Raw genomic sequence first — 12,919 nt, 5'->3', positions numbered from 1 at the left:
TTCATATAAATATGCATTTTTCCCGCCTGATAGACATGCATTTTCAGCCATGATAGCCCCACAAATTGCTCGTCTAATGGTTGCATCACCGAAACAAGAACAACACCCACAATTAGCGGCTGGGCAAAAACAATGCAATTGACTGTGAGAAAAAACAGACTCGAGGCGGGAAAAACTCACTCAAGCCGTTTGTTTTCGCCCGCTTTTCCCTTTTCGGCCCTCTCGACAGCCCCGTTATGCGCAAGGTTTTGAGTTGTGAGTTCTGAGCCAAGAGTTCTGGGCTTTTGTGTGGGGCTTAAATGTCACGTTCGATCATTGAAGTTGCCCCGCCACGCCCCACCACCATCGACCGCCCCTCTGGGGGCCAACTAATGCATATGCCAAAGCGGGCACGTAGGCGCATCAAAAGGAAATGTCAGTCAGGCGACAAGCCCACAACGGCAAAAGCAACATGGGCAACATGCACTGTAAGAAATTGAATCGAAAAAGAGGCAGGAAATACAGCGTACAAATAAGACAAAGTTCAAATTCATCCACATAGCAAGGAACTTTTTTTTTATTATTAGAAAATATTTTATAGAATTATTAATTCTGTTCGCATTAAGAATATAACAAGTTCGCCCAGGTTCTTCAAAAAGAATTTCTTTTAAATTATATGCGTTCAATCAGCCAGATGAAAATCCTTTTAATAATTTAAGAGATTATTTTTTCCGTGCACTTAACCAACAACAACAGCTGAGTTTTGGCTTCTAGGGTCTGAGTGGTAATCCTTTGGCGAAACACGTGCAAGCCCACACACACACACAGATACTGGGCAAACTCACGGATACAAGAGCTCAAAGATACGAATGCGAGTGCTACAAGCGAGTGTGGTGGGTTCTCAGACTTGTGGTGGGCTACAAAGCCACAAAAGCACACCAGCAACATGTTGACTGCAGCTGCTGCAGAATTGCATTTCGCAAACACACTCACAGGGGCACGGCGCGAGGAAAGAGAGGGCTATATGGGGTCAGAGGGAGAGGGCGAATATATATGTGTATAGGCCATTATGCGATTTTTTTTTCTGCCTACCAAAAGTTGCCGTCGACGTCGACGCTGCGAATGTTGCTGCGGTGCGAGTGGCTTTTTCAGCCGCCAGTTGCCAATTGCCGCATTCGCTATTCGGCTTTGAAGCCGCTCGGGTTCCCAAAAGAACAGTTAGCCAGCAATTCTCCGGAGAATCGAGTAGCGATTCTCCTGGGACACGAACTCGTGCCCGCCCACGTGTCCCACGTAGCATTCCAGTCCCGTTTTCCACATTAAAATAACATTTTCCACGCTAATTGTGTGTTTTTTCTGTGTGCCTAGAAAAACAAACGTTCTGAGTTCCACAGCGAAATTTTGATTTTTCGCCAGCTTAAAGGCCAACATTTTCGGGCAGTGTACCTGTGTGCTTGTGCTTGTGCCCTCGAGTGTCCGTGTGATTGCCAATGTTTTCTGCGGCCCCTCAGCTTCAATTTCTTGGTGAGTTGTGGATTTTTAATTGAAAAACGCTCGAGAGAAAAGTTTTCATTAAAATGAATTTTATATGGCTCGTGGGGAAAAGAGTTTTTGCATGCCAAATGATAAAAGTTCGTTGGCAAATAAATAAAATGAAAAATGAAAATTCATGGGAAGTATTCAAGAGAGAGGCAATTAAATTCTTTAACAAAACAAACGTTTTTGGTCATTTACATTTTTACGTTAATTTAGGTGAAAATTGTGCGAAAAATAGTTTTCTAGCAATTAGTTTGGATAATTTCTTAAAAAAATTTTTTATAGTAAATGAGACGTTTAAAAACCTATTATTAAAAAAAAGTGATATACTTTAAAGCCAACCAAGCAGAATCACAATTTACCTGAGTGAAAAACAAAAGGGTGGCGTAAGAAAAACACACTCCTAGCAGATGTCAAGCAATGAAGTTCTTCCGGCTGCCTTTTTATTTCTTGAAAAAAATAAGACTTGGCTCCAGCCAGTCACATACTCGCATCTACGGGTTTACGAACTATAATCGCCAGTTTCCTCTTGGCCAAGTCGAGAAGAGGCTTCCTGCACGACAGCAACAACTGCAGTTGCAGTAATGCAGAGAGAAAAATATTGAAGAATTTTAAAATGCGTAGACTTGTACTTAAACAAAGCATCTTATTTAAGGATACACAATTTCAAACATTTTGAAGTATTGTTTTACTATCTGTAACTAAATAGGTTCAATTAAAAAATCTTTTAAATAAAATTATGATATCTTAAATATCCTCAATTATTGTACACTTTTTCCACTGTGCAACAGCAGCAGCCTTCCCATTGCAACGTCAATGGACAATGGCAAACTTTTGCCGACTGTCTAAAATAATTTCGCCCTGGAATAACTCAACTAAGCCGGGCCCCAGGAAGAAGTGGCTCATCAAGATGCCAGAGTCAAGTTAGAGAAACAAAATGTTTGCTTGCAGATCAGGGCCACACCGAGATGGTCTCTATAGACCAAGCAGAGTCAAAAAAAAAAGGCCAGGAAAACGGGCCAAAAGGGATAAGCCGGAAAGCAACACGGAACCCAAATTAATACAATAATTGAAGCCAATTTAGTGTAATTTTCTTCAATTTCATTGTTGTTGTGCTGTTGGTTTTTGCTGGCTGTCTAGCCATTGAGTTTGCCAACTATTATCGCATTTGTTTGCCATTTGCCAGCAACCCTTCTCCGTTTCGCCCCTAATCCACCTGGAAGTTAATTTCCCAGTCTAGTCCGATAGTCTTATACCTTTACTTTTATTCTCCATTTCAAACTACTGAATACTGAGTGCTGACCACCGACCACCGGCCACACCCCGTGCCAAGTTTGATTAGTTTGGGTCACATGCTGGTCGGCTAATTAAATTAAAAGCCCCTCAACTTGCGACTCTTTTCGTTAGCTTCTTCTTTAGTTTTTGATCAGGTGAAAGTGTGGCTTTCCTTTCACTAGCCAGAGCTCTTCTCGCATTAACAGATTAGCCATCTGCCCAGCCGTTGAGGAGTCGTTAAAAGCCAAAGCCCCGCCTGGCCGGAGTTTAAAGTTTTTCTCAAGTTGTTGACCGGGCCATGAAAATCAAACATCAAATTTATGGTCTGAGTTATGGGCCTGAGAGTCGTTAACAGTTCGACGTTTTGTTTATAACTATGAAAAAGTCCATGCATGGCAGTTTGGGCGGCTAGTGCATAAAGTCCGATCATAAAAAATATATAAAAGCTGACCTACGAGATTTGGTTTCGCTTTAGAGTCCGGCACAAAAAAATACAGATGTATTTTTCGGTTATTTATGAAAAACATTTGGGTGTAAATAACCCAAAGGAGTTGACTTTCATCCGGCGGATTTCGGGCGTGCAAAAAACTGTCGTTTAATTAAAGTCCGTCACCGGACACATAAGCCTGGCTATAAAAATACCAAATCAAGTGCCCTGCAGCCTTTCCATGTTTTGCGGAATTAAAAGCCCCTGAAAATGGGAAAAGTCCCCAAAAAATTCTCCTGATTATTTTATATACCTCTTTTTTTCGGGCTTAACTTTTGGCCGTTTGGCTTGTTGGCTATTTCGTTGCTGTTGTAAATTGTAATTTGAAAAACATCACCGCAAACTGTCAAAATGCTCTGACATTTACAAATTATTTTGCTGGCAGCGAGCTGGCCTGAGTGCAGAGCACTTGCACCACCGCCGCTCCACCGCTGCACCACCCAGCACCACCCCGAACCACTCTGCACCACATCAGCGGCGACGACCGATTTGATGCTTTGAAATGCGAAATGGAAGCGGTCGCCGTTAATTTGCGTCAACGGGCTAATAAAGTTTTGGCATTTGTGTGTTTAGCTCTTTTTTCTCTCGTTTTCCTCTATGCCTTTTTTACTTTTTTAATTTTGATTTTGGCATTTGGCAAACACGACAAAGTTGCCCTGGCTATATCTGTTTCTATATGATTGGCTCTGTCTGCACAACGACACTAGGAAATTAAAAAATATATACTTGGTTATTTCAAAATTTGTTAAGAATGCTAAGGCCGTTTAACTTATTTATTATCCTAATATAAATATATATTTTATTAATTAAGCTTTATTTATTATCATTAGTTTTCACCCATACATTATCTGTCATCCAAAATTTTAGTTGACATTTTTAACGATCCGTAAAAGTCTAAAATAAAATATAAAAATTTATGTGCAATTTGGGAAGTATATATAACAAAAACCATTTTTTTGATTTGGAATAAATTCATTGACATAATCATAAAGGCTATACAAAGATTATATTATTATGATGACCTATGTTGTTTTGTACATTTTCCTACACTTCCTATTTTTCCCTATTTCTATAATCTCATTTTTCCTCTGACTTCCCTGTAGTTTTTTGCAGTGCCATTTTTTGCTGGCCTGCCAATTTGCCCATGCAAATCATATGAGACGTAGTGCTCGTCGACTGACTAACCCAAGCTGACATTTCAATAGCAACAACACCCAGGCAAAGAGCCGAACTTCCGTTCTGCTGGCCATATTCCATAGCCGTAGTGCATACCCACTCCTTCCTAGGCGCTCTTAATTGCATTTGATTGAGCACCTGAGCTGCAACAGAGTATCAATGAACTCGAGAGTTTTTCCCAGCGCCGCGGGCTGTGCAACCGAATAAGTGAGGATCCGCACAGTGCAAGGTGCAAATTCCCAAGCCCAGATTGCCGCAGCATCGTAGGGTGGGGGAACCTCTACCTAGGAGAGTAGTACCTACAACCCGTGTACCTGTTCACCTGCCCTCCACTGCCGCTCACCTGGAAAAATGGCTTTATGGTCTGTGCCCCGAGGCTGCGTGTCTAGGAGTGGTCGGTGCCTAATAGCCGAGGAGTATCATCATCGGGGGCCCAGAGAGCCGGCCAGACAGGGGAAAAATGAATTATGATTTGACGGTAGGCATTTAATGGATGGCCATGGATCTTTGACTCCAACTCCACCACGAAAAGAATTCTCGTTTGGCGCCAACAGATATTGACAGCTGCTCGCGGTTAGGGTATCTCCGTATCTTCTTATTCTCCTCTCTTTTTTTTTTTGTTTGGTGTGTGAAGACATTCTGCCGGACAGGTGAATGCTATTTAGTTAGAATGCCGAGCGGATCGTATCGGGACCTCTTTGTCTTCTAATTGAATTTCCCTGGCGGTGGAGTAGGGAGTAGCCCAGCGCCGACCGCTTAAAAGGTGCCATTGAAAAGCATTCCAAATTGGAGCATGACAAGTTTCTGGCGATTGATGGATTGCCGCTGCTCTGCGGTTGACGCTGAACCCAGACGGTTGATGGATAGTGAAAGGATAGTTAGGGATCGCTGGGAAAGGGCAACTGGGGCCTCCCATATCTGGCGGTTGGATCTCTTCGAATTGCCCGCTGTGAAAGAGGGTTCCTCTTTGGATATTCAAATGTTTTAAAACGATCACCAAGAGATTTATAGCCTGGTCGGTGGAATATTTATTCTTTATTATGAGATGATTAATCGGGGTGTCTTAGAAATACCATAAAAACGCCTGTATTAAATGCTAAACGTTAAACATTTTATATTCTATAATCATAGCTACAGATACAGTATCTTTTAAATACAGTATCTATTACATCTTAAATCCTCCCAAATGATATCTGTTACTTCTCAGTTGGGAAAGAAAATGGTTTTCTTCCTATAGCATCCCAAAAAGCATTACTTGTTTCTAAAAATATACTTTTTCACCCCTTTTGCCCTGCCAAACCGCATCTTTCACTGCCCAAGGAGTATCTCTCCTGCGCCCGTCTGCATCTTAAACTGTATCTCGACTGCTCGCCGCAGCCCAATTAGCCCGCTGGCAGCCGAGGGGCATCCTTCGGATGTGCCAGCCTCCTTGCAGCGAAACTGAGCCGCCTTGTGGCACTTGCCCGGCCAACCCACACAATTGACAAACTGCCGGCTGATGGGCGTTCTGAAGCCATCGAGTTGGGCCACTAAAGGCGGCCAACTGGGGGCAACCGCAACGGAAACTGTTGTTGCACTACAACCGCCCACCGGCAAAACAACTTTGGCAAAGGGAAAACAATGGCAATGCATAAATTTCAAGAACAACAACCCAAACACGGCAACTTTCGGGCCGCCGAAGATGCGGCTGCGGAGAGCGAAAAACTCATTAGGCCCAGCGCCTACGAAACAGAAATGCAATAATAATATCCGACGAAATTACGAGGCTAATAACATAAATTCATGCACGAGGGAGGGAGGACTAACCTCTATGCAGTTTTGTATCTATGAGATACGCACTGCGTAAAAGTTCATTATAATAAAGAATGCGGCACCGAAAAGGAGTTTGCCAACCCATCGCAGACGCGCTTATCATAAATTATGACCCAGAAATATGCGTAGAGCCAATGTCATAAACATAAACTAGGCGAATTAATTGAGACAGAGAGAGATGGCTGCAGGCAGATACCAATAGAGCGGCTCATAAAGCCCGGAAATTATGCGTTTTTAAGTCGTGACCCATCCCCAGACCCAACCACTGGATTGCACCTGCCCCGCAAGAGGAGGACTCAAACCGGACCACATACCATATAAGTAGACCGTCGAACGTTAGAGCGGCATTTGGCCAAAGTGCCAAATACTACCTGAGATAGTTACAGACGAGGGAAAAGATATGGCAGTTCTTATTCAGATGAGATAAAGGAAAATATTTTTAACCAAAAAATTTACCAGAGCAAACATTTAGCTGGATTTCAAATTCTTAAGATGGCTTAATGTGGATATTGAGGCTCTTGTTACCTTAAAAAATATATTATTTAAAAAATTATAACTTAAACAATAAATGGTAAATTGATGGTTGATATAATTTTTAATATAACACATAATCCCAAAAAAATATTAATCCTAAGTGCATATTTTATGGGCTTCTAGAGTGTTTTCGAATCTCTCGAATTTTGGCATCCCTTCACCATTTCATTGACCCGTGCTGTGCCCCATACATTAATCGCAAAATAGAGATGGAGACTGTGGCCTATGCCTAATTGAGTTTTGAGAGTCGTTACACTTCATCGCAATGGGAGTAAATTAAACCGTCATTAGTTTACCCTTTGGCATTTTTGTCACTTTTTTCGGGCGGCTTTGGGCCTGGTCAGAACATGTGAAGTGGCGCGTTTGTTTCAACCGGCTGAAATGTTGCTTTATGTGTGTACTTTTGTGCTGTTATAGTACTTTTTTTGTGTTCCTCTCCTCCGTGTTTTTTCCGCCGTCTCCTCTTGCAGCCGTAATAATTTTGTAGGTTTTACGAGTGCCGCCAAGACAATTAGGCATTTGTTATGTTGTGCTGTTGGCCAAGTGTGGGCATTTCGCTTAGCGGCTTTTGACGCTTTGATGTGAGCAAGTGAAAAAGAAAAAAAAAATAGGGGAGATGAGGAGAAAAGACGAGGAACGCGCGCGCCCGCAACGAATCTAACGCCTTTTCAAACTCGGTTCTCAGCTTTGGCTTTTTGGAGATACTCGGCTCTTAACTTCTGCCGCGTTGTTACCGTGCCAACAATATCGAAGATTTATTTTTCCATTATGGCCCGCCGGCATCGTTGTGGGTGTCGGATGCCCCGACACAAACCATTGGGGCATGACGGTTCAAAAAAGAGTTAAAACGAAAAAAAAAAACCGTAGTCAAACAAAAAGTTTCGGGGGTTTTAAGCGGTTTAAACAGCGCGATGATCAGACTTTTTGGCGGTTTTAACAGCGCACCGTTTTTCGGCTTAGTCGGTCCCTAAAAGCATGTGCAAACTAAGTTAAATAGAATAGTTTCATTTGCCAGTTTCGTTCGAGCTTTGGCCTAAGCGGTTTTAAAAGCGCTTATAAAATCGCCTGGCAGCGGCTGAATACAAAATTGAAAATAAAATGTGTGGGTTGATATGTCAATTACAGGTTTAACCTTGAGTAAAGTCGGGCCAACGCAACTTTTACCCCGGCCCAAGCGTTTAATGATACCCCAGCTTAAAGGTATTTTAGGAGGCTTTCTACTTCAATTTTACATTATTGTAAGTCGAATCCAAAGCAATAATAAACCGTACTTCATTTAAGCACTCCTCATTACATTCCAAAGTTTCTCGCACAAAACCAGATCACAAAAAAAGCAAATTAATTAAAATACATGGTATTCAAATTGGTTGAAAATCTCTTCAAGTGTAGGTATACTTTATATGTAAGTCAACTAATTAACGACACGCCATAAAAATAAGCCAAATGGAAATTGTTTATGATAGAAAGTCGCGGAACAAATTTCCCAACAGATCAATCCGGCAAGGAGGCGGGATCCGAGGCTATAAAAAACCCACAAAAAGCTGTTCAGAAATACTCATTTTCTATAGTTTATACCCTTGGCTTTTGTTCCTAATGATTCACTTGCCGCCATGCGATCAGCATTGTTGTTGCTGCCATTAATGACTTGACAGTAAAGTAGCCTACACAATTTATAGCGAAAAAAAACACAAAAAAAAAATAGAAACAGAAACGAAACTTGTCCGCCTACAATTTCTGATTGTGAGTTTCCTTTCGGATTGAGTATTTTTTTCCCTCTGCTTTTAATTGAAACATTTTTGACCATATTTTCTTAATGATCTGACATGACATGGCGTCTGTTTTGTGTTTGTCTCTCTCTCGGTTGCCTCACAGCGCCGCGCATTATAAATTCAAACCGATTTCCACTAATTTAAGCACAGCCAACTAGCCAAGTCAGATACACCCCGAAATGAGCAGATGCCAGTATATTTGGCCAAATAAAAGCGTTGACTGCATGACATTTGAATTGCCGGCGATCGTTTCAGTGACATATGTATATCCCCCAGTCCCCCCCCATATCATTATTATAATTTGTTCATTATGTACCCCGCTTTATAGCTGCAGTTGCAATGGCGAACGCCAACGCCTTTGGGCCACAAAAAGCTGCAAATGCTGGCCACATTCTCCCATGTTGCCGTCGCTGGACGAGGGCACTTGTCGTTAAAACATGTGTTGAAAATGCTTTTTTATGACACGAAATGAGCCGCTGCCATAAAATTGAGCCAAAACCCAAAGCACCGCACAATAATGATGAGATGCCTTCGGGGGCTCTGGAAAAAATGCATTCGGCTCTTGCCACCTGGCCAAAAGAGGGTCTGTTTTATACGGAATGGGGTCTTTATGGAAATAAACTAAAAATAAAATTCGTTTTATTTTCAAATGGCTTAACAATTATTAAATAAATCGAAATAAGCCTGGTGATAACACTTTACCCTTGTCTTACTAAGTCTTTTTTATTGGTATATACAAATTTCCATGGAAAAAAAATAACATAAAAAATCTATCTCTAAAGTCTTTAGCATATTATTAAACCCATTGAAATGTATTTTTTGCCACTTCACAAGACAACTCCTTGCGACTTCTGGCTTCCATTTAGTTTCGAATCTGCGATCAGCTTATAATACCTCGCTAATTGAGTTGATTTATGCAGCTGCCGCTGTTGCTCTAGCCCATTCGACTTGATTCATTTGAATTTATTTAGTTTTTCATAATTTCTGTGTGCTACGCTTAGATTTGTACATTGTTTTTTCTGTATATTTTTTCTTTTGTTTTTGGTGCCGCTGGCTTTGTTGGTTTTCGCTATCAATTTCAATTTCGAACTTATATATATAGTATTTCTTGTCGCTAATTTTGCCTGGTCGGGTTGTCGGATTGTCGCCGTTGTCTCGTTGCTGTGTCCACACTTGCTATTATTTATTTATGTATGCGGAGGAACAGATTGCGCGCCATGATTTATGCCTGGCACATTTTATGGCCATTTTGTTGGTAATTTATTAACAAGCTTGTTAACAACAGTCCGCTCGGCGCATCGGCCTTTGGGCCCGGCCCAAGCCCAAAAGTCCCGGCCAATATGCAGATGGCCAGCTCTGCGAGCCAAAAGCTACAAGCCTGCGCTTTTGGCCTGGCCAAAAAACCAAAACCAGACGAAAGACGAAAAGGTTAAAGGCCAAAATACGGCAGCTAGACGCTGCATACCAGACAGCAGGTGGTTTTAACGACCGCAATCATGCCGATGTGTCCATGATGTTGATAATGATGATGGCCACACTGGGAGAAAAGTCATTCAGAGGCCTCAACGTCGCTTAAGTTGGCCACAGTGAAGATAGGAAAGCAGGCAGCTCCAGCTGGTCCTGGTCCTCAGCCAGCCTATAGGAAGAATTTATGGTCTGTTTAGGGAAGAAAACTTGATAGAGATAGTAAAAAGGTGATCAATGATATTTTTGGATCTAGGTATTGATATTAATTCTCTCAAAAATATAAAAAATGGTTGTATAATTAAATATTTTTTCAAAAATACTAATTATTGTTTTTAGATCTCTTCACCCTTAATGAAACCGTTTTAAAGCTATACATCAAAACCCTATTTTCTGCTTACCCCCAGCGGACGATGACTCTGATATTGTTGGCTGAAACTAGCCAAAGTCATGTCCATATTTATAGAAAGTTTAGCACACACACGGGCGTGCAGCAGATCCAACAAAAAACTTTGACATGCAGTTCTCTGGCCCCCCGAAGACCCGCCAACTCATGCCCCTCGAAAAACATGATTTGTTTGCCGAAGCGCGTGCAGTAGCCCAAGTGGTCAAGTGGCCAGTCTCCGTTAGCTGTTGCTCAAATATTCTAAATATTTGCTAAATAATAGAGAAGACGGCGGGCCATTGGCAGTGGATATGGGATTGGATACGGGATGGGGACGGACTGCGACTGCGAATGGGAATGGGCATGGGGACTTGTCTTTAGTGTGTAGGCAGCCAGGCGTAGACAAACATTGGCGAAACCAGCGAACAAACGGAGTCCAAGCTAATGGCAGTGGCTTTGCCTTTGGCGTTTGAATAGCCACGGCTATTTGCGTAGCAAAGTGTACGAAGACCAACTGACAGACAGTCTATATACTCGAATACCCCCTGGATATCGGGGCCCGTATGTCCACTTGATGGGCATTGATGGGTCGCCTTTGTGAGCGGCCCCAGCTGCGACTTCAATGGGAAAGTAAAGCCCGAGCAGGGCTACAAATTTCCAGCACTTTACTGTCGACATAGGTACTATAAGGCCAGATCAGGAAAAATACTTTTTCATTTCTGCAATCGAATAAAAAAGACAATTCCAGGAGTATTTTTTGGTGGAAAGTATCTTCAAATGGTGGCCAAAAAATACATATTTTTTTTAAATATATGGACTAAAATATGTGATATAAAACGTTTTTTGTAATGTTTTTAATATGATATATTAAGTAAGAAATTTATTTTATGTATATGGATTTTTAAAGGATCATAAAATATCATGGTAAAAGTGGTAGTATGGACTTACTTCATATATAAATCTTGATTAATACAGATAATAAAAATCAATTTTTAAAGTCACATTTAGGAATAAATGCCACAAGTTTCAGACAGATAAATGCATAATATGTTCTGCAAAGTATATCTACACTCACTTCTCGGACACTTTCAATTGATTTGCCTGGCCAACTTCAATTGTGGCCCGGAGCCAGTTTTTAGAGCCCAGTCAGCGGCAGCGCCAAGTTGTCAACTTAATTTACAGCTAACATGTGAGCTACAAGTTCGCGGCGATTGAGCAAGCGATAAAAAGTATTAATTTCATAGACCCCATGCAATTAACATAAACTGGACAGAGAAACAGATCGCAGCCATATAGAAAAAGGCTTATAAATATGCAAAACAGTTTCGATTACAGCAACTCCTTCGTTTGGCATTGCAGATATTGCAGATACGAATCGGCGGCTATCTATATATCTAAGTAACGCGAATAGTTCCACTGCGGACCTGATCGATCGCAAGAGGGTTTTATGGTTTTATGGGCCACGGCACGAGCGACAAACATTTTGCATTTGTCACCCCCCTGCCCCAGCGAAAAAATAAAAAGGAACTGACTTTTATTTGCATAATCGGTAATGAGTTTTCATTTTGTGAAATGCCACGGAGGCCATAAAAACCGAAAGCCTGTTGAATGCAGCCAGAACTAGTCTGGTTATGACGGCCGCGAATCAAATCTCATTGTTTATGGCCATGACTGGAAATGGTAAAGATTACCCTGTATTAAATCTATATTTTTTAAATTTATGTCGCAGCTTAGGTAGCCCAAAAACCAGTTCCATAAAATTATTAAAGTCGTTAACACATAGGAAATGGTTATTGTGTGAATTCAACTCTTGGTAACAACGAAATTTAAATTCGAATTTCTTATAACTTTAAGTAGTCTATAAAAAGATACACTTTCCGTATGCCCAAAAAAACATTCTGCCCAAAAACTTAAGGAAAGGCACAGAAGCGATCTGAAAATAATTCCTATAAATCGTGCAAGTGCAATAAAAGTAAATTAAACGTCTGTTCAGAGGAAAGTCGGATTGTGTGTCTCAATTTGCTTGGCCGAAAACTGGAATCGGAGGTGCCGATGCGAATCCATAAGATTCCAGCTGCCCTTGATGAGGTGCTGCAGACATGGCCCGAGGAAAGGTTGCGAGAAGACTACGCGGAAGCTGTCTCGAAAAAATAAAAATACCGAAACCCCAACAGCAATACGGCCAAAAAACAAGCTGATGAAGAATCAAGAGGTGGAAAAGGAACACAACTTTCTACCTTTGCTTTTTGGCAAGGCCCCCGAGGAATTTTCAACTGGTTTTTCGTACTCCTGGGTCCCTTTTTTCGGAGGGGCGCAAGTGAAATGCAAATGCTTCTCGGCGGGCTTATCGGTAATCTATTGACTGAAAATTTGCAACAGATAAGGCGGGCCACTATTAAGCCATAAAACGCATGCAAATGAAGGCGTTGAAATGCGCATAAGGCCGAGAAGGAGTTTCGGGGCTGGTCACTTCACTTAGCCGAATGTTAAAGGGCGCAAAAA

The 12,919-nt window shown here is 41.5% G+C and overlaps 1 long non-coding RNA gene across 1 annotated transcript in view; it reads left to right on the top strand.

Annotated features, from left to right (window-relative positions):
• Positions 1-1,157: 1,157 nt before the first annotated feature.
• LOC122819006 (uncharacterized) overlaps positions 1,158-12,919 on the top strand; it is a 36,120-nt gene continuing 24,358 nt past the window's right edge. Inside the window, exon 1 of the long non-coding RNA XR_006368465.2 lies at positions 1,158-1,503. This is a non-coding gene — a long non-coding RNA (uncharacterized LOC122819006). The remainder of the gene's footprint in view (positions 1,504-12,919) is intronic.

The sequence above is a fragment of the Drosophila biarmipes genome, chromosome 3L, assembly GCF_025231255.1.
Source record: "Drosophila biarmipes strain raj3 chromosome 3L, RU_DBia_V1.1, whole genome shotgun sequence".
Lineage (NCBI taxonomy): Eukaryota > Metazoa > Arthropoda > Insecta > Diptera > Drosophilidae > Drosophila > Drosophila biarmipes.
Note: the sequence above shows the minus strand (reverse complement) of the source record. Positions and strands in the feature narration are given on the sequence as shown.